Source organism: Phocoena sinus, chromosome 11, assembly GCF_008692025.1.
Source record: "Phocoena sinus isolate mPhoSin1 chromosome 11, mPhoSin1.pri, whole genome shotgun sequence".
Taxonomy (NCBI): domain Eukaryota; kingdom Metazoa; phylum Chordata; class Mammalia; order Artiodactyla; family Phocoenidae; genus Phocoena; species Phocoena sinus.
This window is the reverse complement of record NC_045773.1, coordinates 63520623-63546850: the sequence shown is the minus strand read 5'-3', so window position 1 is coordinate 63546850 and position 26228 is coordinate 63520623. Positions and strand designations below refer to the sequence as shown.

The following is a 26228-nucleotide window of genomic DNA, read 5'->3' as shown; positions in this document are numbered from 1 at the left end:
TCTGAGGTGTGTGTTTTATACCATTTTCCCAAAGTTACTCCATAGCATTAAGCCTCAATCATAGTTAGCTTTACAGCTGTTTTCTCTTCCCTGTCTCACTTTCCTACTCCCCTACTTATGTTTCCACCAAGTACTTCCACTTGAATACATGGCTTTCGGTTCTCTTTTGGGAGAACCCAAACTAGGATTATCAGGTTAAAGTTGAAAAGCCCCATGCAAAGTGAACAGATCTTCTAATCAGCTTTTTGGTGCACCATTTAAAAAAAAATTATTTACTTTTGGCTGCACTGTGTCTTCATTGCTGCACATGGGCTTTCTCTAGTTGCTGCAGGCGGTGGCTTCTCTTGTTGCAGAACACGGATTCTAGGGGCACAGGCTCCTAGTGCACCCAGGCTTAGTTGCTCCGCAGCATGTGGGATCTTCCCAGACCAGGGATCGAACCTGTGTCCCCTGCATTGGCAGGAGGATTCTTAACCACTGCGCCACCAGGGAAGTCCCACCATCCTTAAATATAGGCAGACAGCCAAGGATCATCAGAAATTTAAGAAAATTCTCTAACTGGAAATATAGAGATCAAAATAAGAAAATACCTCATAGGAAACAGAGACTAGAAAGGAGGAAGAAAACTTGCCAAAATATCTATTATTAATCTTCAAGAGAGTTAAGAAAAGAAATTACATTCATGAAACAATAACAGAATACTATAAAAAATAATATTCAGAGAACAAAACAGAACTCTTGAAAATGAGAAAAAAATATGATAGAAGTGAAAAACAGAGAGACTTGAAAGATAATGTTGGTGAAATCGCCCAGAAAATAGAGCAAAAGGAAAACAATGTGAAAAATGAGGGGAAAAAAGGATTAAAAAATTTATAGAATCAGTCCAAGAGGTCCAGTATCTGATTCTGGGAGTTATATAAAGAAGGAAAACAGCTGGAAGGATATAACCAAAGAAATAATTTAAGAAATTTCCCAGGACTGGCAGATGAGTTTCTAGAATGACAGGGCCCAGCACATTAAACAAAAATATGCCCGTTCCAGAGTTATATCATTTTGAAATTTCACCAGTGAGGAAAAAGAGAAGATCCTAACAACTCCTAAAGGAAGATAAAACAGGTTTTGTTTGGTTTGGTTTGGCTGTACCACGTGGCATGAGGGATCCTAGTTTCCCAAGCAGGGATCAAACCTGCGCCCCCTGCAGTGGAAGCACAGAGTCTCAACCACTGGACCTCCAGGGAAGTCCCCTAAAAAAGATTTTATACAAAGAATCAAGAGCAAGAATGCCACCCGTTGAAAGCAAGAACACAGTGGAGCAATGCCTTCAAATTTCTTAGGAAAATTTTTTCCAATCTAAGATTCAGTACCAAACCAAACTACTAATCAGTGTATGAATAGGATAAGTACATTTCCAGACATACAAAGTCTCAGAGCATTTACTTCTTGTGCACCTTTGCTCTGGAAACTTTTACAGGATGTGCTCCACCACAACTAGGAGATAAACAAAAAAGAAGAAGGCTTGATATGTATGAACCAGGAGGTCAAACACAAGGGAGGAGGAAAATTCCTAGGGGACAGTGAAGGGAGACCCCAAACACCAGAGCTGTTCAGCAGGACTGGAGGGCAGCCACTTCCCACTGGAGCTGATCAGAGGCTTCGAGAGGGAATTTCATTCAGAAGGTGTGATAGACTACTTGATGTGTTTGAACAAATTGAGAAGAAATACATACTGGAAGATATGTGGGGGTTGAATTAATGGTGAGAACATAGAAACAATAAGCAAAAAGGTAATTATTAGGTCAAGGGAAAATGAGAGTTTATTCAGTGAGTAATGTTTGTGCAGTCATAATAGGTTAATGGTGAATATCCATCTGAGCAAAATGAGCTATAATGTACTAACTCCGTATAGTGAGAGATGAGAACTAGACTTACCATGGAGATCATTTCATAATGTATAAAAACATCAAATCACTATGTTGTATGCCTGAAACTGATATTATATGTCAATTATAATTCAATAAATAAATAAATAAAGTTTTTAAAAAATGGGCTCTGTTGGACTGGAGAAATGGGCAGATGGGTGGGAGAAGGTATGTTTTTTCCCAACTATTTGAATCTTTAGACTATATGAATGAATAACTTTGATTAAAAAATAATAAAAGTATGAAATTAATAGCAAAATAAATAGCTAAGTGAAATAAGGTTGGGACCTCTAAACAGGAGAGGAGATAAAAGTAGGGATCAGCAGTTTACTCTTTTTTTAAAGTCTTTTTAAAAATTTTATTTATTTATTTGTTGGCTGCGTTGGGTCTTCGTTGCAGCATGTGGGCTTTCTCTAATTGCAGCGATCGGGGGCTACTCTTCATTGCGGTGCGCGGGCTTCTCCTTGCGGTGGCTTCTCTTGTTGTGGAGCACGGGCTCTAGGCACGCAGACTTCAGTAGCTGCAGCACGTGGGCTTCAGTGTTGTGGCATGCGGGCTCAGTAGTTGTGGCTCGCAGGCTCTAGAGCGCAGGCTCAGTAGTTGTGGCGCACGGGCTTAGCTGCTCCACAGCATGTGGGATCTTCCCAGACCAGGATCGAACCCGTGTCCCCTGCATTGGCAGGTGGATTCTTAACCACTGCACCACCAGGGAAGTCCTTAATTTTCTAATTTAAAAAAATTTTTTATTCTTTGTTATTGTTCTGCCTTTTTTTTTTTTTCTGCTGTGCCTCACAGCTTGCAGGATCTTGGCTCCCAGGCTGGGAGGTCAGGCTTGAGCTCCTGTGGTGGGAGCACTGAGTCCAGACTGCTGGACTAACAAAGAACCTCAGACCCCAGGGAATATTAACTGGAGTGAGGTCTCCCGGAGGTCCTCACCTCGGCACCAAGACCCGGTTCTACCTAACTGCCTGCAAACTCCAGTCCTGGATGCCTCAGGCCAAACAACCAGTAAGACAGGAATACAGCCCCACCCATCAAAAAAATGAGACCACTAAAAAATATGTTACAGAAGAAGGAGCAAGGTAAAAACCTACAAGACCAAATAAATGATGAGGAAATAGGCAACCTACCTGAAAAAGAATTCTGAGTAATGATAGTAAAGATGATCCAAAATCTCAGAAATAGAATGGAGGCATGGATCGAGAAAATACAAGAAGTGTTTAACAAAGACCTAGAAGAACTAAAGAACAGTGATGAACAACACAATAACTGAAATTAAAAATACTCTAGAAGGAATCAATAGCAGAGTAACTGAGGCAGAACAAATAAGTGACCTCAAAGATAGAATGGTGGAAATAACTGCTGAAGAGCAGAATAAAGAAAAAAGAATAAAAAGAATTGAGGACAGTCTCGGAGACCTCTGGGACAATATTAAATGCACAAACATTCGAATTATAGGGGTCCCAGAAGAAGAGAAAGAGAAAGGGTCTGAAAAAATATCTGAAGAGATTATAGTTGAAAACTCCCCTAATGTGGGAAAGGAAATAGCCACCCAAGTCCAGGAAGCTAGAGTCCCATATAGGATAAACCCTAGGAGAAACACACCAAGACACATATTAATCAAATTAACAGAAATTAAATTCAAAGAAAAAAATATCAAAAGCAGCAAGGGAAAAGCAAAAATAACATGCAAGGGAATCCCCATAAGGTTATCAGCTGATTTTTCAGCAGAAACTCTGCAGGCAGAGTGGAGTGGCAGGACATATTTAAAGTGATGAAAGGGAAAAACTTACAACCAAGATTACTCTACCCAGCAAGGATCTCATTCAGATTCACCGGAGAAATCAAAAGCTTTACAGACAAGCAAAAGCTAGGAGAATTCAGCACCACCAAACCAGCCTTACAATAAATGCTAGAGGAACTTCTCTAGGTGGAAAACACAAGACAGGAAAAAGACCCACAAAAACAAACCCAAAACAGTTAAGAAAATGGTAGTAGGAATATACATATCAATAATTACCTTGAATGTAAATGGATTAAATGCTCCAAACAAAAGACGCAAGCTGGCTGAATGGATACAAAAACAAGACCCGTATATATGCTGTCTACAAGAGACCCACTTCAGACCTAGCGACACATACAGACTGAAAATGAGGGGATGGAAAAAGATATTCCATGCAAATGGAAATCAAAAGAAAGCTGGAGTAGCAATACTCATATTAGATAAAGTAGACTTTAAAGACTGTTACAAGAGATAAGGAAGGACACTACATAATGACCAAGGGATCAACCCAAGAAGAAGGTATCATAATTATGAATATTTATGCACCCAACATAGGAGCACCTCAGTACATAAGGCAAATGGTAACATCCATAAAAGGGGAAATACACAGTAACACAGTAATAGTGGGGGATTTAACACCCCATTTACACCGATGGACAGATCATCCAGGCAGAAAATAAATAAGGAAACACAAGCTTTAAATGACACAACAGACCAGATAGATTTAATTGATATTTATAGGACATTCCACCTGAAAGCAGCAGAATACACTTTCTTCTCAAGTGCACACAAAACATTCTCCAAGATAGATCCATCTTGGGTCACAAATCAAGCCTCAGAAAATTTAAGAAAATTTAAATTGTACCAAGCATCCCAGAGAAAAGGAAACCCTCTTACACTGTTGGTAGGACTGTAAAATTGATACAGCCACTGTGGAGAACAGTATGGAGGTTCCCTTAAAAAACTAAAAATAGAACTACTATATGACCCAGCAATCCCACTGCTGGGCATATACTCTGAGAAAACCATAATTCAAAAAGACACACGTACCCCAATGTTCACTGCAGCACTATTTACGATAGCCAGGTCATGGAAACAACCTAAATGTCTATCAACAGATGAATGGATAAAGAAGATGTACATATACATAATGGAATATTATGCAGCCATAAAAAGTAACAAAATTGGGTAATTTGTAGAGATGTGGATGGACCTAGAGTCTGTCATACAGAGTGAAGTAAGTCAGAAAGAGAAAAACAAATATCGTATATTAATGCATTCATGTGGAATCTAGAAAAATAGTACAGATGAACCTATTTCCAGGGCAAGAGTAGAGACGCAGATGTAGAGAACAGACTTATGGACACAGGGGCAGAAGTGGAAGGTGGGATGAATTGGGAAATTAGGTTTGACACAAATATACTACCATGTGTAAAATAGATAGCTAGGGGGAACCTGTGGAATAGCACAGGGAGCTCAGCTCGGCGCTCTGGGATAACCTAGATGGGCAGGACTGGGGGATGGGAGGCAAGTCCAAGCAGGAGGGGATATATGTATACATATAGCTGATTCACTTAATTGTACAGCACAAACTAACACAACATTGTAAAGCAATTATACTCCAATAAAAAAAAAGTTTAAAAAATCTCAAAAACAGGGCTTCCCTGGTGGCGCAGTGGTTGAGCATCTGCCTGCCGATGCAGGGGACACGGGTTCGTGCCCCGGTCTGGGAAGATCCCACATGCCGCGGAGCGGCTGAGCCTGCGCGTCCGGAGCCTGTGCTCCGCAACAGTGAGAGGCCCGCGTACCGCAAAAAAAAAAAAAAAAAAAAAAAATCTCAAAAACAAACAAAAATTCATGAAGAAGACATAATAGTCCTAAATGTTCATGCATTGAACACAGCTCCAAAATACATATAGCAAAACTTATAGAACTGAAAGTCAAAATAGATAAATCCACAGTTATAGCTGGAGGCTTCAATACTCCTGTCTCAGTAATTGATGAAACAAGTAGACAGAAAATCAGCAAAGGTAAAAAGATCTGAACACACTATCAACAGATTTGACCTAATTGACATTTATAGAACATTCCACCCAACAACAGAAGAACAACATTCTTTCCAAGGGCACATGGAGCGTTCATCAAGATAGATAATAGTCTGGACCATAAAACAAGACTCAACAAATTTTAAATAACTGAAATCATAAAAAGTATGTTCTCTGACCACAACTGAATTAAATTAGAATGATATCTGGAAAATCTCCCAAATATTTGCAGGTTAAACAATACACTTCTAAATTACCCATGGGTCAAAGAGGAAGTCACAAGGGAAACTAGAAAATATTTTGAATTGAATAAAAATGGAAAAATAACATATCAAAATTTGTGGGAAACAGCCAAAGTGGTGCCTAAATGGAAATTTAAACATTAAACTAGAAAACAAAAAAAGTTTCAAATTATTAATCTATGTTCCATCTTAAGAAGCCAGAAAAAAGAAGAGCAAATTAAATTCAAAGTGAATAAGTAAGGGGGCTTCCCTGGTGGCTCAGTGGTTGAGAGTCCGCCTGCCGATGCAGGGGACACGGGTACATGCCCCGGTTCGGGAATATCCCACATGCCGCGGAGCGGCTGGGCCCGTGAGCCATGGCCGCTGAGCCTGCGCGTCCGGAGCCTGTGCTCCGCGACGGGAGGGGCCACAGCAGTGAGAGGCCCGCGTACCGCAAAAAAAAAAAAAAAAAAAGTGAATAAGTAAGAAATAAGGAAGATTAGAGCACAAATCAATGAAATTGAGAACAGAAGAATAGAGAAAAATCAATGATACCAAAAGCAGATTATTTGAAAAGATCATTAAAATCAATAAACCTATAGACAGATACTAAGAAAAACTATTTTTAAAATCTGTAGGAGCAGAAATCAGATCAGCGCTTGCTAGTGGCTTCATGTTGGGGGAGGCGACTGACTACAAAGGAGCCTGAGGGAATTTTGAGGTGGACGGAAATGTCCTATATCTTGATTGTGGTGATGTCTGCGACTGAATACATTTGTCAAAACACATGGAACTGTACACCTAACAAGGGTGGATTTTACTGTATGTAAATTATGTCTCAATGAACCTGAAGTAAAAGAAAATACAAGAGTGCATTTTAGCACTTTATGTAGAAGGAGAATTTCATGAAATTTTTGTTTTGGATGCATGTGTTGTGGATTGCAGTAATAAAATGTTTTTTATCCCATAAATTGTAGTTAAAAAAGAAAAAGCAAGTCATTGCCCGAGAACATGCCAAGGTCTTCCCTGTCTTGCGACTTGACACTAGCCAGTCCCTCTGCCTGAAACACTGGGACAGTTCATTCTCCGACTTCAAGTCGCCCCAGGGAGTCATTTCCAGGCCACTCTATCAAGAAACCCAATGCCTCCCCTCTCTCTATAGCTCTAATTCTCTCTCACGCTGTTTATTTCCTTTATATCACTTACTACAATCTATAATTTTTTTATCTCTGTAACAGTACATTGAGTCTGTGGGCTTGTAGGTTGTAATCAGATAATAGCTTTGTCCTTTTTCCCCATTGTCCCTGGTAACCTGCCCTGTGGAGCTAGCTTTTCCTCTGCCTTTGAACAATACTCAGGAAGATCACAGAGCGAATCTGCTCAATCTCTCTATAAAAAGTCCTCCACACTTCATTTTAAATTAAGTTTCTTCCCTCGGCCAGCTATCACTGGCTTGACTTGGAAAGTTGTGCTGGGGAACAAAGACAGTGTGGCCGGATTCTTATTTGTGAATTTCTTTCCAGACTCCCGCAGCATCCCACCATACCCATCAGTGCCAGATACAGGGGAGGAAATGCTTTACTCAACCAGCACAGACCAGAAGTGGTTTTGGTTTCCTCTGGCTGTGACAGATGTTCAGATTGACTTTTGCTCTGTGGGACGTTTGTGGGTTTGTATAGCCCCCTAACTGCTGGCTATCTCTCACCTGCACTCTGTATCCCAAACTTCAAATTTATCTAGGCGTGGAATTGGCTGCAATTCTCCCCACTTCCTGTTATCTGAGCTCTTTGCAATGTGCTCTTGGTGAAGGGCCCCAACTATATCCACACCCCTATTTCCCTATCAATATCCAAACCTTTCTGGACTTTCCAGCTGGTGAGTAAGATACTGAAATATCCCTTTGGGCAAAAACAGTTCCGAGAAAAAGGGGGCTCAAGAAATAATAGTTCCGAGAAATAGGCTTGAAATACAGGACATGCCCTAACCGCAAACTGATGAACAAACAAGTACAGCTGAGGCAAGAATGCATAAGCCAATAAGCTTAAAGGTCACCCCATTTACCCAATCATTATGAAATATACCCGCCCTATGAATGAATAAACCTATAAAAAGTATGTGATTCCGCTTTTAGGGGTTCCCCATCGGCCTCCTGCGTGAGGTTCAGGGAACCCCGGTGCATCGGCTCCTAATAAACCTCTTCAGTGTTGCAACGGCTCTCGACTCTTGGCGGTTCTTGGGCGAGTTGGAATCCCTCGGAGACCGTTTGGGTCTAACATCTGGGGGCTCGTCCGGGATCCCCAACTCGCCCCCGGGTCACAAGAACATCGGGAGTCGGAGGTATCAGGTAGGCTTGAGCCTAATTGTCTGTTTGTTTGTCGCCCGTTCTTTGCTAGCCGCCGTTAGGAAGAAGCCGTGTGAATCGGTTTGCTGTGAAATCTGTATTGGACTCCTGGCTAGGCAGACGTGCCGATAGCTGGTGTCCACGGACCCCGGGGGACGCCCTGGTGGTCCATCTGGAAGGAGAAACAAATCTTGTCTCCCCTTCATCTGGTTCTGGCAGGTTATACAAGCTGCCATCTGAATTTGAGTTGGTTTCCGTTTTAAGCTTGCGGCGGCAGTATCAATGTGTGTCTTCTGAAAGTTTATTGTTTTTCTGTACTATTATTTTTCTTTCGACGGACGACAATGGGACAAACTATGACGACTCCTCTTTCTCTCACCCTAAGCCACTGGACCGAAGTTAGGGCTAGGGCCCACAACCTTTCAGTAGAAGTAAGGAGAGGAAAATGGCAAACGCTGTGTACGTCTGAGTGGCCTACATTTCAGACAGGGTGGCCACCCGAGGGATCTTTTTTGTTAGATAAGGTCAGGCTAGTCAAGTCTAGGGTCTTTAACGCAGGACCCCACGGACACCCAGACCAGACACCATATATCCTGGTCTGGGAAGATTTGGTTCTCTCCCCGCCTCCGTGGGTCCGGCCCTTTGTTTCCTCAACAGGCACGTCTGCATGCGCTCCAGCACGGTCGGAAGTACTGGCCCTAAAAAAAGCCCCAGACGCCGAAAAGCCATTTGCAGCCCCGGACCCACCAAAGGCGATATATCCAGACTTGCAGTCCGATCTGCTTCTTTTCGATCCCCCACCACCTTACCCTCCAGCCCTAAACCCCGTACCGCCTCCCAATCCCCCAGCTCCACAACCCTCCGCACCAGTAGGGCCACCTGTTATGGCAGAAAGGGGGGGTCCCTCGGCGGGCACCAGAAGCCGGAGGGCTGTTTCCCCGGACTCTACCGCTTTACCCCTTAGAGAATATGGCCCCTGCGATGACCACGGGAATAGGCCCCTTCAATACTGGCCCTTTTCCTCTGCAGATCTTTATAACTGGAAGATGCATAACCCTACTTTCTCTGAAAATCCACAGGCTCTTACTGCTCTAATAGAGTCTCTTGTCTTCTCCCACCAACCCACCTGGGATGATTGTCAACAGCTCCTCCAGACTCTCCTCACAACTGAGGAGAGGCAACGGGTTCTCCTGGAGGCTAGAAAGAATGTGTTAGGCGCCAATGGACAACCTACTCAGTTGCCTAACGAGATTGATGCCGGTTTTCCACTCGTCAGGCCGAATTGGGACTTTAATACCCCAGAAGGTAAGGAGCGCCTAAAAATGTATCGCCAGGCTCTGGTGGCGGGTCTCCATGGAGCGGCCAGGCGCCCCACGAATTTGGCTAAGGTAAGAGAAGTAATTCAGGGGCCCCAGGAATCGCCAACCGTGTTCCTAGAACGCTTAATGGAGGCTTTTAGACGATTCACTCCTTATGATCCAACTTCTGAGGAACATAAGGCCACCATAGCAATGGCCTTTATTGACCAGACGGCCCCAGATATTAGAAAAAAACTACAAAGGCTGGATGGCCTGCAAAGTTTTTCCCTCCAAGATTTAGTAAAAGAGGCAGATAAAGTATATAATAAGAGGGAAACGGAAGAAGAAAAGGAAGAAAGAAAGCAGAAGGAACAGGAGGCCCGTGAATTAAGGCGGGACAGGCGGCAAGAGAAAAATTTGAGTAAGATATTGGCCACTGTAGTCAGAGGAGAAAATATTAGAGACAGAAATAGACAGGAAGGATGGGCAATGAACAGAAGGCTACCATTAGGCAAGGATCAATGTGCTTATTGTAAAGAAAAAGGTCATTGGGCAAGAGAATGCCCTAAAAAGAAAAACGGGGGAAAGCCAATCAGAGAAAAAATTTTTACCCTGGAAGAGGAAGATTAGGGAAGTCAGGGCTCGAACCCTCTCCCCGAGCCCAGGGTAACTCTTAAAGTGGAGGGGGAACCCGTCCAGTTCTTGGTGGACACCGGAGCTCAGCACTCAGTCCTCCTCCACTCAAAAGGCCCCCTTTCAACTAAAAGGTCATGGGTCTAAAAGGTCATGGGTCCAGGGGGCTACAGGAAATAAGCAGTACTCATGGACCACACGAAGGACAGTAGACCTTGGGGTGGGACAAGTAACCCACTCATTCTTGGTCATACCTGAGTGCCCATACCCTCTACTAGGCAGAGACTTACTCTCTAAGGTGGGGGCCCAAATCCACTTTCAACCAGAAGGGCCCACCATAACTGACAACCAAGGGAGAATACTTCAAATTTTGACCATGAAGCTGGAAGATGAACATAGGATATATGAAGCACCCTCGCCTCCACAAGTTGACATGCAGGATTGGATGACCAGGTTTCCACAGGCTTGGGCAGAAACTGCCGGTATGGGAATGGCAAAATATCGGCCCCCCGTGGTGGTAGAACTCAAAGCAACCGCCACCCCGGTGACGGTCCGCCAGTACCCCATGAGTAAAGAAGCCCGAGATGGCATCCGTCCTCAAATACAAAGGTTGCTGGAATTAGGGATCCTGGTAAGGTGCCAATCTGCATGGAATACCCCTCTTTTGCCAGTTAAAAAGCCAGGAACTAATAATTACCGACCGGTACAAGATCTACGGGAGGTAAATAAGCGGGTAATGGACCTCCACCCCACGGTACCCAACCCCTATAATCATTTAAGTACTCTTCCACCTCAGCACACTTGGTACACTGTTTTGGATCTTAAAGATGCTTTTTTTTGCCTGAGACTCTCCTCTCTCAGTCAGCCCTACTTTGCTTTCGAGTGGAAGGATCCAGCCTCGGGGATGTCAGGCCAGCTGACTTGGACTCACCTGCCACAAGGATTCAAGAACTCCCCCACCATTTTTGACGAGGCTCTCCACCAGGATTTGGCATCTTATAGAGAATCCAATCCCCAGGTAACTCTACTTCAATATGTTGATGATATTCTTTTAGCTGCTGAAACCCAAGAGGACTGCATCAAGGGAACTGAGAGGCTGTTAACGGAACTGGGAACATTGGGATATCAGGCTTCAGCAAAGAAAGCACAAATATGTCAACAACAGGTTAGTTACCTGGGGTACTTGTTAAAAGGAGGACAGAGATGGCTTTCGGAAAGCAGGAAAGACACCGTTGCCCGGATACCGGCCCCCAAGAGTCCCAAACAAGTTAGGGAATTTTGGGGGACGGCCGGATTTTGTAGGCTATGGATTCCGGGGTTTGCTGAATTAGCAGCCCCTTTATATCCCCTGACCAAAAATGGCATCCCTTTTGCTTGGGGTGATAAAGAACAACGGGCTTTTGACCGAATTAAACGAGCCCTACTATCAGCCCCGGCTCTGGGGCTACCAGATGTTACTAAGCCTTTTCATCTGTACGTGGCCGAGAATAAAGGCATCGCAAAGGGAGTACTAACTCAGAAACTGGGCCCCTGGAATCGCCCGGTTGCATACCTATCAAAGAAATTGGATCCTGTGGCAGCAGGATGGCCCGCCTGTTTAAAAATAATCGCCGCGGTGGCCGCTTTGGTCAAAGATGCTGACAAACTGACTTTGGGGCAGAACTTAACGATAACAGCCCCCCATGCATTAGAAAGTGTGATTCGCCAGCCACCCGACAGATGGCTAACAAATGCCAGGATGACTCATTACCAAGCCCTGCTGTTAAACTCAGATCGTATTAAGTTTACCTCAGCCACAGGACTCAACCCGGCCACCTTGCTACCCGACCCCGACTTGGAAAGCACTACCGTCATCCATGATTGTCAAGAAGTACTGGCTGCAGCACACGGTAGTAGACCAGACTTGATGGATCAGTCCCTCCCCAATGCCGACGTTACCTGGTTTACTGATGGAAGCAGTTTCCTAGAAGAAGGTAAGTGTCGGGCGGGAGCAGCCGTAGTAGACGGGAAAAAAGTCATCTGGGCAGCCGCATTACCGCAAGGGACATCGGCCCAGCGGGCTGAACTAATCGCCATGACCAAGGCATTGGAACTAGCAGAAAACAAAAAGGTAAACATCTATACAGACAGTAGGTACGCATTTGCTACCGCCCGCATTCATGGGACCATCTACCAACAAAGAGGGTTACTCACCTCGGCGGGCAAAGAAATTAAAAACAAGGAAGAAATAGTGGCCCTGCTAGCTGCCCTCATGCTCCCCACTAAAGTCAGCATCATTCATTGCCCCGGGCACCAGAAGGACAATACCCCGGTGACAAGAGGCTTACTACTTTGGTTTCCAGCTTGTTAGGACCCCTTATTATTCTGTTGTTGCTCTTAACTTTTGGACCATGCATTTTGAATCGCTTGATAGCCTTTATTAGACAGCATGTCAGTTCGGTACAAGTGTTAATGCTAAGACAACAATACCAAAACTCGCAGAAAGAAACTGAAATTCCATGATTGAAATTAGTTACAAAAAAATAAAAGAGGGGAATGAAGGGCCCCAACTATATCCACACCCCTATTTCCCTATCAATATCCAAACCTTTCTGGACTTTCCAGCTGGTGAGTAAGATACTGAAATATCCCTTTGGGCAAAAACAGTTCCGAGAAAAAGGGGGCTCAAGAAATAATAGTTCCGAGAAATAGGCTTGAAATACAGGACATGCCCTAACCGCAAACTGATGAACAAACAAGTACAGCTGAGGCAAGAATGCATAAGCCAATAAGCTTAAAGGTCACCCCATTTACCCAATCATTATGAAATATACCCGCCCTATGAGTGAATAAACCTATAAAAAGTATGTGATTCCGCTTTTAGGGGTTCCCCATCGGCCTCCTGCGTGAGGTTCAGGGAACCCCGGTGCATCGGCTCCTAATAAACCTCTTCCGTGTTGCAACGGCTCTCGACTCTTGGCGGTTCTTGGGCGAGTTGGAATCCCTCGGAGACCGTTTGGGTCTAACATCGGCAGCTACTCCATCAAAAGGTGGAGCTTGTTGCCGCACTGCTGGAATCTGGATTGGCCTTGTGACTGGCTTAGGTCAATAAAACCAGGTGGAAGCAACCTTGTGCCAGCCAAGGCCTCAGAAAGCCCTGTACACTTCTGCTCTCAATCCCGAAACCCCGCCAGCCAACAACCTCAGGCTAGTCTTCTGGATGACAAGACCTGTGGCCCAGGCACCTCTTATCACTGCAGCAACACCCAGGCAACCTTCAGAAGCAGAGCTGTCCAACTGACCAGCTGCTGATCACAAACATATGAGTGAGCTTTGCTGAGATTACAAGAAATCCATACAGGAGCCCAGCCCATGCTGCCAACCCACAGAAGGGTGAGTTAGTTAAATGGTTAAGACACAAAATATTGGGATAGTGAGATACACAGTGTTAGAAAACAAACTGAACAGAGAGAATTTGAAGATCTAATTGGCTTTATTCAATGATTCATGAATTGGGCAGCATCCTATCTAACAAAGAGGAGTGTGCTCAGGGAATTCCCTGGTGGTCCAGTTGTTAAGACTCAGCACTTTCACTGATGTGGGCCCGGGTACGATCCCTGGTCGGGGAGCTAGGATCCCACAAGCCATGCAGCAGGGCCAAAAAACACCATCAAGAAACTGGGGCTTCCCTGGTGGTGCACTGGTTAGGAACCCGCCTGCCAATGCAGGGGACACGGGTTCGATCCCTAGTCCTGGAAGATCCCACATGCCGCGGAGCAACTAAGCCCGTGCTCCACAACTACTGAGCCTGTGCTCTAGAGCCCGTGCTCTGCAACAAGAGAAGTCACTGCAATGAGAAGCCCGCACCGCAACGAAGAGTAGCCCCTGCTCGCCGCAACTGGAGAAAGCCCGCAGCAACGAAGACCCAACGCAGCCATAAATAAATTAATTAATTAAAACTAAAAATAAATAAATAAAAACAGCAATTAGCTAACTGATACAGTCTGTTAAGAAGTTATCTGTGCCAGTTGGATTCTTGTTCAAAATTTGCATGGCATACTCTTATCACTTTGCCTTAATTTTGTGTGTGTCCTTATGATTTTTGTTTTTAAATTAAGGGTACTTTAATTAATTAATTTATTATTTTTGGCTGTGTTGGGTCTTCGTTTCTGTGCAAAGGCTTTCTCTAGTTGTGGCAAGTGGGGGCCACTCTTCATCGCGGTGTGCAGGCCTCTCACTGTCGTGGCCTCTCTCGTTGCGGAGTACAGGCTCCAGACGCTCAGGCTGAGTAGTTGTGGCTCACAGGCCTAGTTGCTCCGCGGCATGTGGGATCTTCCCAGACCAGGGCTCGAACCTGTGTCCCCTGCATTAGCAGGCAGATTCTCAACCACTGCGCCACCAGGGAAGCCCCTTATGATTCTTTTTAAAAAGCCAAATAACAGAACCAGAATTATTGTTTATTTTGGTTTTCCAAGCTAACTATCTTTTCTTGGCATAGGCTCTTTAACTCCAACTTTGTGAAGTAGAGATTATTATCTACTTTATGGATAGTTAATTGAGTCAATGAAATTTAAAAGATTTGTCCAAAGTTACTTAGTTAGCAAGAGGCAGAACTGGAACATGAACACGGCAGTCTGGCTCCAGAGCTGATGCTATTAAACACCATCTACTCTGTTCCCTGCCACACTGACAAGTATTTCCTGGGATGTGTGTAAACCAGTTTGAAAAGCATGGTTTAAAATAAAGTATGTGTATATTTACCTCCAGCCTTTACTTTCCCGAAGTTATTTCTAAATAACAGGCAGCACTCCCCAACATATAAAAATCTCTTTCAAATCAATAAGAAAAATATTGACAACCAATAGAAAATGAGCAAAGACATAGATTATTTATAGGAAGGGAAATTCAAATAGATTTTCAACCACTTGACTGAAATAGAAATACACTTAATTTCACTAACTTTTAGAAGTAAATTAAAATAACAATGATAGGGGCTTCCCTGGTGGCGCAGTGGTTGAGAGTCTGCCTGCCGATGCAGGGGACATGGGTTCGTGCCCCGGTCCGGGAAGATCCCACATGCCGCGGAGCGGCTGGGCCCATGAGCCATGGCCGCTGGGGCTGCGCGTCCGGAGCCTGTGCTCCGCAACCGGAGAGGCCACAACAGTGAGAGGCCCGCGTACCGCAAAAAAAAAAAAAAAAAAAACAATGACACACTATTTCTTGCCCATCATATAGATACAGATATAGAAGTTTGATAACACTCTCATTTGGCAGGGGCCAGGGAACGAAATTAGTACTGTCCACACGTTGATGGGAGGGTGCACCGGTGCAACCTCTGCAGACAGCAATTTTATAATACCTACTGAAGTTAAATATTTACATATTCTTTAATCTAGTGATTCTCCTTCAAAGAATATACATCTACACTGGACATTTTTGAGAATCTAAGGGAGCACTGTTACAAGTAAGGACTACCCCAGACACCTGCAGGTATGGTCACTCTGACTGTGAATTACATACAAGGTTATTCATTGCAGCACCATGTGTATTGGTAGAATAGTGGAAATAACTCAATTATTCATCAATAGATGAATGTTTACATAAAAGTACCATTATCCCTACAATAGAATGTAACACAATGGTTAAAAAAGGAGGCAACTCTTGTAAATACTGATTTCAAGATATGAAGTGTAAAAAAGCAAGGCAGAGAACAATGAATATGATATACTACTGTTTACGTATTTTTATAGAATATATGCAAATACATGCTTGTATATGAAGACACTGTCTCTGGAAGCTAGCAGATTCAGGTTTGAGGGGCTCTGAAACTTGTACAATTCTGGTGGCCCTTTCTAAGAAAAAGAATACAAAAAGTACAAATACAAAATTCGGTATAAGGCCTGGGGAGGGGCCTAAGCAAGCAAAGGACGCTGATGCAGAAGCATAGTTGGCTTCACAGTAAATTGCCTCTATCTGGAAAGATGCAGGAGAAACCAGTGAAAGAGTTTGGCTCCTGAGAGGTGAACTGGGTGGCTGCAGGACATGAGAAAACAAGCGATGCACTTTTCTCCCTTTGGGATTTTGCAGTATGTTATCTATTCAATAGGAAGAATTCCTTTGTAAATTAATTGCAGTGTCAAACCAATACAATTCCTAAATAACCAGAACAAACAGTAATTTCTCAGAGTAAGATACATTTCTTTCTTTAGAGACTCCCTTCATTTTCAAGACAGAAAAAGAAGATACATACCATTTTTGGTTGGTTGAGCTAAGGATAATAATGCCAACTGTTGTTTTTTAAATACCAGTAGCTTCTTTCCCTCATAAGAAGAAAAGTCTGGACCTTAAAATGGGCCTTAAGGTTTTATTTCTCATATACTGTTGATCATCTTACAGCACCTCCTTGCTCATGTTTCACAGCATCCTGTTCTTCTTTCAGAGATACTCTAGCTTATCTATGAGGAAGTTTATTATAGATGTGACATTCCCTCTTCTCTCTGCCTCTGTTTGCTCTGTATTTTGTTGTTGTTTGTTTTTTGACACAGGCAAAGCCCGTTGTTCTTAGATCTCTGCCTGTCTTGTCCGTCTGTCCATCCACCCGTCCGTTCTCGTATGTATCTGTATATCTCTATGGAAGGGGAAAGGGGGTTTCTCATGTAAAAATCCAAAATATAGTTCTATGAACACCCGTGTACTAGTCAGTCCAAGTGTGGCTATAAAGCCCCAAGCAAGCCTTGGCACACGGGGCCGGACCCTTGGTCTGGGGGGCCATGCCCAGACCTGGGCCTCTAGGAGACTGTGGGGTCCCTGGCTTTGGGGGGCTCAGAGCCCATCAGCAGGGAGATGGTGGGGTCATCGGCATGGTCGTCCTCCTGCGAGGTCCAGGAAGATCCCCCATGCCGCAGAGCGGCTGGGCCCGTGAGCCATGGCCGCTGAGCCTGCGCGTCCAGAGCCTGTGCTCCGCATGGGGAGAGGCCACAACAGTGAGAGGCCCGCGTACTGCAAAAAAAAAAAAAAAAAAAAAAAAAAAAAGAGCACCGGCAGACCGCTGCCCCGCACGTCCACGGAGCCCGGGTCCAGCAGGAGCTGCTTCCCCAAGTCAGGGCTGCTGCTCTCTGCCTCGCGAGGCCTGGGGGTCTCGCAGGCCAGGCTGCTGTCAAGGTCAGGCAGACTCCCGTTGGGCAATGTCACCGAGGGGCTGAACAGGTCCGGCAGGGCACTGGTGTCCACGCTGAAGCCGTGGCTAGTCGGCTTGGTCTGCAGGTCGCCCAGGTTGGAGTCCATGGCGTCCAAGTGGTCCCTGAGCTCGGTCCCCTGGCTGGACTCAAACACGCAGAGAGAAGGAGGGGCAGGGGAAGAAGCGGGCGACCCCAGACATCTGTGGAGCGCGAGTCAAATTGTCCAGGCGGGCTATGCTGAGGCACTTCTGGGAGGGATGGGGTGTGGGGCCGAGGCGGGCAGGGGCGAGAGGGGTCACCCCCTTCCGCCTCCGCGTCTGTGAAGGGTGTGGCCGAGGCAGCCGGCGCAGGCTCTCCCACAGGATGGAGTCAATGAGGGTGGTTGGGGACAGGGGCGTATCCACCATGGTGGACGGGTGCCCGGGACCAGCATCCTCTGCCCGGGGGCTTCGAGGTGGGCTGGGGGGGCTCCTCCTTGACTCGAACCAGGGTCCTACTGGACAGGGGCCTCTAGTCGTCTATGCTCCTGCCTGGAGAGGCCAAGGGGCTACTGGGGTAGCTCAGTGATGTCAGAGATGAAGGGTCCCGAGCCGGCAACAGCATCTGGGGAACAGAAGCTGCGGCCGCTGTAGGCCATGCCGGAGCCGAGTAGGGGCCCGGGCCGTGGATGTGCTCCAGGGAGTACTGGGCATGGAATAGCTGTCGTACAGCATCAGGGGGATCTTTCTCTTCACCCCCAGGATCTAGTTCCACTGCACCAGCGAGATGAGAAACTGGATGAGCTTGTTGACGACTTGGGCGTGCTTCCGCTGCAGGCCAGCCACCTTCCGCCACAGGGCCTTGTTCTCTTGCTTCACGGTCAGCAGTTTGGAATCCATGCTCTCCTGCTTCCCCCTCATCTGCTGCACGTCGGTCAGCAGCTTGGTGACCCTGTCCTGGGGAATCTTTATGTCCTCGCTCCGCAGAGTGGACACGCTGGTCACTTTCCTCTTGACCAGGGGCTGCTCCTGGCCGCGCAGGAAGCACGGGTGCTGGAACTCGGTGTCGTCCCCCTCTGGCTTGACCAGGCTGCCCTGCTCAATGCGGACCACCTTCCGGAAGCCACACATGTTGAGCTGCCCCACGAAGCTGGCCGTGCTGCTGTGCTTGGAGGACTTAGGTGGCACCTCCTTGGCAGACGGGCCCCGGTTGAGCACGTGGACGCTGCTCCAGCTCGGGCTCCAGAATGTCCGTGTCTTGGTTGCTCACGAAGGTCCACAACTTGGTCAGGAAGACCTGGACGTTGCTGGGCTCCGCCGTGCCCAGGCCCACGGGCAGATCCATCCCGGGCAAGGCGGGAGAGGCGGAGGGAGTGACCACGAGGAGAGACCACGGGCCGGCCGCCACCGCGGGCCGCCCGGATGTGAACCGGCCCGGAGTCTGCGGCCCACATGCCTGCCGCCATCTTGCGACGGGTGAGCTCTCGCCGGCGCCGCCCACCGGCCTCTTTTTAACTTTTTATTTTGATTTTTTGTTCATGTCCAAAGTCTCCCTCAAATACAGTATACAGTCCTGACCTGAGCACTCCTATTTAAAAGCAAGACACCCACAAGCTGGTGGGCCACTCTGGAACCTAGGTGGGAACTAGTGGCCTTCAGATAATTGAGTGGGAATCCAGACTTTTAAATTTTTGAAGCATGGAAATTCCCTGGCAGGCCAGTGGTTAGGACTCCGCACTTTCCTGCACGCAGAATGGCAAATTTTTTGAATCACATTCAAACGTCAATACCTGTGGGTATTTTTTCTTGAAGGAGTCAGTTGCCTCCTGGGGGGTGAGAGTGGATTGTCAGTCTTCTGGGAACCAAATGGGGAAAGGGGGCTGGTGGTTCACTGCTTGGGATATAGGTCTTCACTAAAGGCCCCTGTGTTCAGTATGGAGCCTGCTCTCTGCTCATTTGGACTCGGTGTCCCCAAGGCCAGAATCTGTCTGGTTTGGCCTTTCCCCAGTCTTCTCTCAGCGTGATGGGCTGGCCTGGGAGTTGCCTGGTTACCAACTGTGGGGGGAATTAACTGCAGGTATCTCAGCTTCTTCAAAAACTTTTAATCCATCCTCTCCTTGCACCTCTGCTTTCACGGGAAACTAGAGCTGTGAAATTCCTACATCTTCCCGAAGTTCTGCCTCAGGAATTGCTTCTTGTTGCCCACAGCTCCTGCGCTCACCCTTAGGTTTTGCTTTTTCGGATTGACAAGGTCAGTAATCACTCTTCTCTCAGCTCCACCAGCTTTCCAATTAAGATGTTGTCTTCTCCTGTCTGATATTGTCTCTTCCCCTGTTCTCTTTGTGCCTTTCTTATCCCATTTCAGGGAGGTTTGCGGCATGAGGTGAGAGGAACTTGAATGTCCAATTCTCAAGATTTAACCAAAAGAGCTTAAAATTTCTTTCAAGTTCAAAGAAATGAAGCACAAATTTGTCCTTGGATCAAGATATATCTTTGTTTGGGGATGGACTACTTCTGTAAACCTTTTGTTTAGCATTGGTTTTTTCATCAATTGATTCAAAAATATTTCCAGTGTCCAGTATACTGCACAGACTGGACAAGACAGTGTTGGTTGCCAGCCTCATAGAGCTTTGATTCCAGTTTCTTTTTGTTTTTTGGGTTTTTTTGCGGTACGCGGGCCTCTCACTGTTGTGGCCTCTCCCGTTGCGGAGCACAGGCTCCGGATGCGCAGGCTCAGCGGCCATGACTCACGGGCCCAGCCGCTCCGCGGCATGTGGGATCTTCCCAGACCGGGGCACGAACCCGTGTCCCCTGCATCGGCAGGCGGACTCTCAACCATTGCGCCACCAGGGAAGCCTATGATTCCAGTTTTAAGAAAGGAGACCCACAGATAAAGAAGAGAAGACAATATGTGTGTGTATATATATATATATATATATATATATATATATATATATATATAATAAACTGCAGTAAGCATTATAATGAAAACCAATAAAAGGGATAAAGAATAATCCTATTGTCCTCCTCCAAATAAGAATTGTTAGTATTGGCTTTTCCCATCCCCCACCACCCACTCATTTTTCACAACCCACTCCAGTTGGGCTTCTGCCTCTTACTCTCCTAAATCCCCCAATGACTTGGGTGTAACTAAATACAATAAATTTCCAGACCTCCTCTTACTTGATTTCCCCAGCACCAGATAAGTGGACTTCCACTTTCTTGGGACACTTTCCTTGGTCTCCAAGACCCAACACTTTCTAATATCCACCTCTGTGATCACTCTTGACCTCCATTGCCTTCTTTATCCTGATGATCTTGGAGACGCAGCAGCAGTGAGTGGTGGGTTGAAGCAAGATCTTAGTTCCCTGCCGAGGAATTGAACCTGGGTAGCCTGGGTGAAAACCAGGAATCCTAGCCACTAGACCAGCAAGGGCTGGAGACTAGAAGTAAATTTTCTGTGGCTCTTGCCTCCACTGAAAAATGCATTTCTCAGGGAGACAAAAACTGTAAAAACAGGTATGAAGTTTATTATTAGAGACACAGCACAACAAGTGGGAGAGCACACAGAGAAACAGTTTAGTTAAGACAGAAGCAAGGCAGAGGTAACACACCCAGAGAGAAAGGGTGTGGGCGTTCTCCCTAATGAGGAGGAGTAAAGAGTCGGTTAAATCATTTATACAGCGTGGCTCTTCCCAGTCTTTGTTTACCTTTGGCCAATTATCCGGTTTCTTTTCCACACCTGACTTGTCCTAGGACCCTCCCCAACTTGCATGCACAACTTTTTTCCAAGATGGATTCCAGCCCAGAGGCCTATGGGGGCCCTTGGCATCACCTATTCTGGGGTGGTGACCCCTCCTTTTTGACCCCCAAGGAGCCTTTCTGTGCATGTACAGTGTCTCCTTTGCCCCAAAGATGGGAAATACAGGACCTCTTGATCTTTTACTCAAACAGGGTTTAGCCCCTCTCTGTTCCTGCCAAGACTGTTATCTTAAAGTATACCCACCCAACAGTGTTTCTGTTGTTATTCCTATTTCGAAGTGCAAACAGGAGGCTGGTTGTAAATATCTATCCTGGAGCCCACCTATCTCCTGTTTCAGGAAATGCAAACAGGAGGCCTGTTGTAAATGCCTAGCCTGGAGCCCATCTACTTCCTGCCCCACTGACATTAAATATTGGAGCTGTCCAAAGCTTGAACCCCCTTCTTTTCTCATTTTGCTACCCTGGGAGAGTTCATCCTTAAGAACTGGAAATTTTAGGACTCATCTTCCTGTCTGGACTTCACCAATAATCCTGACGTTACCTTGCGTACAGCCTTGACTCCTTTGCTCCTTCATCCTTTCCCAGCACTCTTGGCAAAGTCCTAATTCTCTGCCAACTCTGCCATTGCATGCACGTGGCTGAACATATCTGGAGGGAGAGGAAAACACGTACCATGCTGACTGGTCTCATTTTGAATTTTTGGTTAAGTCTCAAGTACACCTTGTGCTGGCTGACAATCATACTACATGTCCCTAGTCCAGTGGTCTTCACCCTGGAGTGTGCAGACTCCAAGGAATACACAAAGTCCTACAAGGGACAGGAGGACATGGCCAGTTATGAATGTATCCATTTTCACATTCTCTATTTCTGTATATCCTTTTCCTAAAACTGATTTACCTGTGAACTTTTGTGCATATTTTCATTTCTCTCCTCCTCTTTTGCCGTTGCCCATTTGCCATTCTCCCAAGATGGGGAAATATAAAAACATCTGAGTTGCTAAACTAAAGTACAATTTGAAATTTTTTTTTTTTTTGCGGTATGCGGGCCTCTCACTGTTGTGGCCTCTCCCGTTGTGGAGCACGGGCTCCGGACGCGCAGGCCCAGCGGCCATGGCTCATGGGCCCAGCCGCTCCGCGGCATGTGGGGTCTTCCCGGACCGGGGCACGAACCCATGTCCCCTGCATCGGCAGGCGGACTCTCAACCACTGGGCCACCAGGGAAGCCTAATTTGAAATATTTGAAATATTGTTTTTGAAAGTAAATGACTCTAATAATTGAGTAATGAATCCTTTAGCAAGTCAGGTGGTTTTCAATTCGTTGCTTTCAACAAAATTAATAGAGAATCTAATTGAGTTTTCAGCTTGAATATCATTAAAATACATTTATGATGGCTTATGTGATTTTTGGCATATAATTCAGAAGGAGTTCAAAGAAGTGAGTGTCATTGCTATAATAAAAGTATTTCCATTCCCATTTACTTATTTATGTGAACAAGAACTCTCAGCTTTTATTCTGATGAAAAGAAAAATAGAGAATTGTTAGGGAAGGTTGTCTCATTCCAGCTATGCTGTTCTTACGTTTCAATGATACATGAACTGTTACCTAAAGCAAGCCCCCTGAGGCACAGTGAGGCCAAACAATACCAGAACGTTGTTGTTGTCAGAGTCTGGAGCAGAGAAAGGTTTATTGCAGGGCCAGGCAAAGAGACAGGTGGCTCATGCCTTAAAAAGCCCAAACTCCCCAAAGGCTTTCAAGCAAAGCCTTTTTCTTTTTCTTTTCTTTTTTTTTTTTTTTTGGCCACACTGTAGGGCTTGCGGGGTCTTTGTTCACCGACCAGGTATTGAACCTGTGCCCCATATAGTGGAAGCAAGTGTGGAATCTTTACCACTGGACCGCCAGGGAAGTCCAGCAAAGCCCTTTTAAAGGCAAGATGAGGGAGTGGCGTGGTTAGTTGTTGCAAACTTCTTGGTGTGGGATCGTTTGTTCTTGCAGCTCTCCACGTAGGTCAGTTCACAGGTCACGATGTTCCTCTAAACCTCCAACAAGACAAATATTATTCTGTGTTCAGGTCAGGTCAAGGTCAGGCTATCCTGTATACTTGAAGCTATAGGCAACATTCTTTTACAAAAGGTGCAGAGCCAGCATGACTAAGCACAGGCAACAGAGCATAAAGATTAAAGTAAAAGGAGGACTTACCTGGTGGCGCACTGGTTAAGAAGCCGCTTGCCAATGCAGGGTACACAGGTTCGAACCCTGGTTCTGGAAGATCCCACATTCTGTGGAGCAACTAAGCCCATGCACCACAACTACTGAGCCTGTGCTCTAGAGCCCAAGAGCCGCAACTACTGAGTCTGCATGCTGCAACGACTGAAGCCCACGCGCCTACAGCTCGTGCTCCGCAACAAGAGAAGCCACCGCTCACCACAATTAGAGAAAGCCTGTGCGCAGCAAGAGACCCACTGCAGCCAAAAATAAATAAATAAATAAAAATTTTAAAATAAAAGAAAAAAGTAAAAGGAACAGATCTAATATGGAGTCAGATTTGTTCTTCCTTAATACAGAACTAGCTAAAAACCCATTAAAAGACGCATTGTGAATAAAATTTTATATGTTTATTGATAGCTATCAAAATGCATAATATATTTACGTGATTTTGATCAATTTGCTTTGTTGCTAATAGTTCAATCCAAAAGAAAAGTTTACACATTTAGAGTATTATGGTTAAAAGAAATTAAAAAGAACTAATTTTAAAAAATATATTTTGTTACAGAGAAATATAGAAAGATCAATACAAGACTTTCACATATAAAATACATTAAGAAAAAATTATGTAGTGGAAGTGAATGAAATATGAATTCAAGGAAAAAGTAAATAATGTAAAATGTCCAGCTGTTGAAGAAGAGTTTATTCATATGTTCTACCTGGGTTTTTTTTAAGATTTTTTTTTGGGATGTGGACCATCCATTTTTTTTAAAGTCTTTATTGAATTTTTTACAGTATTGCTTCTGTTTTATGTTTTTTGTTTTTTTGGCCTGAGGCATGTGAGATCCTAGCTCTCTAATCAGGAATTGAACCTGTAACCTTGCATTGGAAGGTGAAGTCTCAACCACTAGACCACCTGAGAAGTCCCTATTCATATGTTTTTCAAAAGGATGATGTTGAATATCAAAAAGCTATGGCATTGGGACTTCACTGGAGGTCCAGTGGTTGAGATTCTGCTCTTCCACTGCAGGGGGCACGGGTTCAATCTCTGGTTGGGGAACTAAGATCCCACATGCCTCACGGCACAGCCAAAAAAAAAAAAAGCTATGGCATTTAGGTTCTATTGGTTACATTTAAAACAGTAATATAAACAGTCTTATTTTTAAATGTTGGTATTTATAAGATACTAAAATTTTTACACTGTTTGTAGTTATTTAAATTTACAAAGAAAGAAAGAAAGAAATTAGATATGAAGTAAAAGGCATGCAGGAGGTCACATAGTTTTCCAAAATGTTTTTAGGGAACATGCAAGCAAAAAAAATTGAAGACTAATGAACTAGTCCTGGTACTATTAGTACACCCAGGCAAGAAGGGACTCTGCCTTGAGCCCACATTTAAGAGGACACCTCATGTCAACACACACAAACAATTTCGAAGGGACACAGGGATATCTCTGTTACTAAGGATCTGACACTTAATTCTGGCACAGTGTATTAATTATCTCTTGTTATATAAAATTACCCCCAAACTAGTAGCTCAAAACAACACACATTATTTCATGATTTCTGTCAGTCAGAAACCTGGGAGAAGCTTAGCTGGATCCTCTGCTTCAGGGTCTCCCATGAAGCTGCAATCAGGGTGTTGCCAGTGGTCTCATCTGAAGGCTCAGTTGGGGAAAGACTTGATTCTAATCTTGCTCCATGGATCACTGGCAGGATGCAGTTCCTTTAAGGTTGTTGGACTGAAGTTATCAGTCTCTTTTTGGCTATTTCCCAGAAGCCACCCTCAGTTTCTTGCCATGTGGGCCGCTCCAAAGTGGCAGCTTGCTTCTTCAAAGCCAGCAATAGAGTGCCTACAAGAAAAAAGTCATGACTTTTAATCTCAGAATTGACATCCTGTTACTCTTTGCCAAATTCTATTCAATAGAAGCAAGTCACTAGGGGACTTCTCTGGTGGCACAGTGGTTAAGAATCTGCCTGCCAATGCAGGGGACACTGGTTCAAGCCCTGGTCTGGGAACATCCCACATGCTGTGGAGCAACTAAGCCTGTGTGCCACAACTACTGAGGCTGTGCTCTAGAGCCTGCAAGCCACAACTAGAGCCTGTGGGCCACAACTCCTGAAGCCCATGCGCCTAGAGCCCGTGCTCCGCAACACAAGAGGAGCCACCACAGTGAGAAGCTTGTGCACCGCAACAAAGAATAGTCCCCGCTCGCTGCAACTAGAAAAAGAAGCAAGTCACTAGATTCAGTCCACACTCAAGGGGAGGGGATTACATATGGGCATAACCATCAGAAGGTGGAGATCACTGCGATCCATTTTAGAAGGCAGCCTACTAGACACAGCATGACCATAAGTCTAAACATCTGCTGTTATAATTAACACTATTCAAGTTGCAAGGAAATGTGTCTCCTTACCTCTTGTCCTTTATCATTGAAACAAAAGGTGATGGTGACCAAATGCTGTGAAGATTCATAGGTTTTGCTGTTGCTGACCCTGCAGATGGCCACTTGTTTGGGATGCAGGGAGAATCTAGCAGTGATAGTGATTAAGTAACAGAAAAGACAAATCAATTAACTTGTCAAACCTTCTCTCAGTCAGTATGAATGTAGTACCTTCTTACATAATGATGTATCCTTTCCCAGTAGGGTCACAGTTGACCACAGTGGCTGAGGAACATGTTCCTGTACTAAACAATTAATATTACTCTTCAATTTGTATATATGCATATGTATGTATAACAAATATGGCACATGAAGTTACACTGGCAACTAAATAGGCATCTAATACTTGAATAGTTTTATTTTTATAAAAATATTTCATAGGGTTTAATTAAAATTTCAAAAAGTTAAATTTTCAACTGGCAGCTTTCTTTTTTTTAATTAATTAA

At 45.0% G+C, this 26228-nt stretch overlaps 2 long non-coding RNA genes and 1 pseudogene across 2 annotated transcripts; 2 read left to right on the top strand and 1 right to left on the bottom strand.

Moving 5' to 3' along the window:
- Window positions 1-12438: 12438 nt before the first annotated feature.
- On the top strand, window positions 12439-18263 carry LOC116762659. The gene is made up of 3 exons (XR_004352310.1): window positions 12439-13612; window positions 15616-15709; window positions 18138-18263. It is a non-coding gene; the product is annotated as an uncharacterized LOC116762659 (long non-coding RNA).
- LOC116762656 lies at window positions 15420-18720 on the bottom strand (annotated as a pseudogene).
- On the top strand, window positions 18511-20286 carry LOC116762658. The gene is made up of 3 exons (XR_004352309.1): window positions 18511-18851; window positions 19521-19626; window positions 19741-20286. It is a non-coding gene; the product is annotated as an uncharacterized LOC116762658 (long non-coding RNA).
- The last annotated feature ends 5942 nt before the right edge of the window (window positions 20287-26228 follow it).